Source organism: Lissotriton vulgaris, chromosome 12 (assembly GCF_964263255.1).
Source record: "Lissotriton vulgaris chromosome 12, aLisVul1.2, whole genome shotgun sequence".
NCBI lineage: Eukaryota > Metazoa > Chordata > Amphibia > Caudata > Salamandridae > Lissotriton > Lissotriton vulgaris.
This window is the reverse complement of record NC_141700.1, coordinates 465,634,588-465,637,831: the sequence shown is the minus strand read 5'-3', so window position 1 is coordinate 465,637,831 and position 3,244 is coordinate 465,634,588. Positions and strand designations below refer to the sequence as shown.

Below are 3,244 nucleotides of genomic sequence, written 5' to 3'. Positions count from 1 at the left end.
AGATGGTCCACCTTCTTTTTTTTGTTTCTAGCGCCTGTTCAGATATCCTCCATAGTTCAGTCTTTAGCAGATTGACTTGCACTAATATTCCATCTATCGTGTCCTCAGGCCATTGATTGTCCATATGTTTTACATAGTGATTGGGCGCCTTATTTCCACGTCTTTCACAGATGCATAGTGATCCATTTTAAAGAACTATGAAGGCGTATTGTTCTTATCATTTAACATTCAGTTTTGAGGGGGATTAACCCCATACTTGATCTGGGTATTTCACACTTTTCCATGGCAGTAATTGTCTCGTGGGTTATGTTGTTTCTCTTTTGCTCGTGCTCTTGTGCAAAATGTAAAAAGATGCACAGATGATGAACGGAATGAATAGCAAATCAAACATTCACCCTCAGTCAATAGATCAGGGTTACATCCATTGTTCTTTTGCTCACCAAGCCATCCCCGTTTAGACCCAGTCATATGCAAATCAGTTGTGACCCTGTGCCTCATGGGAACAGTCCAGACCGAACTGCCAAGCCAGGTCCTCCCTGGAAGAGAAAGAAGCATCTTGGGACCGATTCTAGGGCATCACCCCTCAGTAGGCAAGCTAGCTTGAATCCAGTGGCACAATGAGCCCGGGACCCACTTCTGGGCATACTCAGTGAACATTAGGGCGAGCAAGCAAAAGACACACAGATGATGGACAGAATGCAGAGCAAATCTAACATTCACCCCCAGTCAATAGATATGCTGTCTTATTGTGCATTAGCTCAGTCTGCAAGGCTGGTGATTGAAAGATGTGATGTTGGAACAGTAGGCCTTTGAGTTCTCTGTTTTTAATGTCAAGTAGGAGGATTGTATCTCTAGTGCAGGTAGAATGGAATTCCAGACTATAAGTTTTTCCGTTTTTTGGTTTAAAGTACTTGATTTTCGAAAGGTAGTGGTTTCCAGACGGGACATCAGCACTAACCAAAGATGTAAGCATTCACTCCCCTTCCTTAATTCTAACACGGGATTCAGATTTCATATTTCTCACCTTTATATTGTAGTCTATATATTAATCCTTGCAGTTGCCCACTTGAGACATCAATGCCACCATAGGTGTTGTACCACAAACTCTGAATTATGTAAGCACTATATAAACTATACTAGCAGCCCGCCCCGACGTTGTCCGGGGGGGGGGGGGGGGGGGGGGCAATGAGGCTTTAGGGCCAACCGCCCACCCAGGCCCCCGCCCGCCCCGGCTCCCGCCTGCCCCGGCCCCCGCCCGCCCCGACATTGTCCGTGTCCCAGAGCCACCTCCTGCCCCCGGCCCCCTCCCGCCCCGACATTTTACGTGTCCCTTTGCCTTACCTGAGCCGGCGCTCCTGACTTCACCGCCGCTCCTCGCCGCTCGTCACCGCTCCTCCCCGCCTGTCCGCCGCTCCTCCCAGCCTGTCCACCGCTCATGTCCGCCGCTCCCCCTCGTCATCACGCACGTCCCAGCCAGCGCTACGTCGTGGCCGGCGCTACTTCCAGGGGACTACTTTTTTTTTAAGTTACATTTTTATATTTACGTTTAATTTTTATTTTATATAGCCTATGTCCATCTGCACACCCTGACATTTTCAAAGATGTATTGGGTGTGTGGATTGGCGCTGGGGTTCCCGAGTTTACCTGGCTCAAAGGTCTGTGTTCTCTCTTTATAATAGTAGTATAGATAATTGTGCAACCTGAACGATCTAACATATGTAGCTGTGTCACCTAATCAATGTAAGTGGCCCTAATATAATGTATCCAAAGCCGAAGTACGTATATTTCGCAAGGCAAAACCACTCACTGTTAATGCCGCCAGTTCACCATGCCTTCCAACTCTCTGCCCCTAGAAACAACTACATTTTGCAGCCTGCCCCAATACAAACAAAACATACTCACAGGAATAGTGCTTCTGTGCGCGTCTGTGCGTGCATCAATGTCTGAAGAAATGTTTTTCTGTCTACCTATTTGCAAGTGAGTAGTCTATGTCAGAGTGTGCATGTATGTCTTTTAACCTACAATTTATGACTAGAGGTTGTGCTAGTCTAATTGGTTCAGCGAAAGAAAACCAGGGCTACAGTACCTAGACTATATTAGGTTGACATATGAAACCTGAAAATAGTGTTTATACACACGCCGTGGTTTTGTCAATGCTTGTTTCTTCCGTCTGATTTGTTTCCAAACTAAAGCAGAAATACATGAAACCGACCTAGGTAGCCTCTGAAATCTGAGCAGTCCATGTTATCGATTAACGGGAAATCCCATCGTGAGACATGGTGTTACCTTGATGCAAATATTCTAAAAGAAACCCATTTGTACAGAGAATGGATGCAGCGTTTTTATTTACGTTCTCTAAAAGACGTTTTCCTCTCTTTCTACTCTACAGTACTAGCTACGACATTTTAAATCTAGCAACGAAACGATCAGCATTTCAATAATTGCGAATGGAGTATAAACTGTAGAGGCTAAGCTTTCGTACCAGCTGATCTACGTACGGTACATTTATCGTACGCCTGATGTTCGTATTTTTTTCCTCCTTCGGTGCTACTGCAGGGAAATGCTTGTATGAAAACGTTCGACATGTGACCAGGAAGATATTTCGAAGGAAGATCTGAACTCCATTTTTTCCACAGAACAAAAGGAAAGAGATTCATCTGATGCTTTTAAGAGGCAAGTTGGACTCCAGTCCAGATTTTTGCTGTTTCCCAGGTCCACGCAAAAATGCTCACAAATGATACAGTGATGCTGGCGGTGTATGCCTTTTCAGTTCTGATGCTGATGCAGAGCATCCAGCGATGTCTCTGTGGCGCAATGGACGAGCGCGCTGGACTTCTAATCCAGAGGTTCCGGGTTCGAGTCCCGGCAGAGATGATCTACTGATGGATTGCGCTTCTTATTTTATAAAATACACATCGCCATTCCGCTTTTGTTTAACATACATTGTAGCAGCAATTAAAGCACATTAAAAACAATCGATAACAGGAGCATATTTCTGATTTCTTAATGTTGATAACACTTACATTTCTAAATACGGATAATCATCTTTGCACGAGATTTTGCATTAAATATGCATTGACTCCTGTTTTGAATTTATAGAGACGATTCGTGCTTTTCATTTCTCAGATCACAATCCCTAACCGTTTTTCAAAATGATTTTTTGCTCCTTCTAATTTCGACGTGTCAAAGTTAAATACCCCCACTTTGAAATATAGCTCATTAAATGGGTGAAGGAAGCATCTAA

General features: G+C 44.3%; 1 non-coding gene across 1 annotated transcript; it reads left to right on the top strand.

Annotated features, from left to right (window-relative positions):
* Positions 1–2,800: 2,800 nt before the first annotated feature.
* On the top strand, positions 2,801–2,874 carry TRNAR-UCU (transfer RNA arginine (anticodon UCU)). Its single transcript has one exon. It is a non-coding gene; the product is annotated as a tRNA-Arg (tRNA).
* The last annotated feature ends 370 nt before the right edge of the window (positions 2,875–3,244 follow it).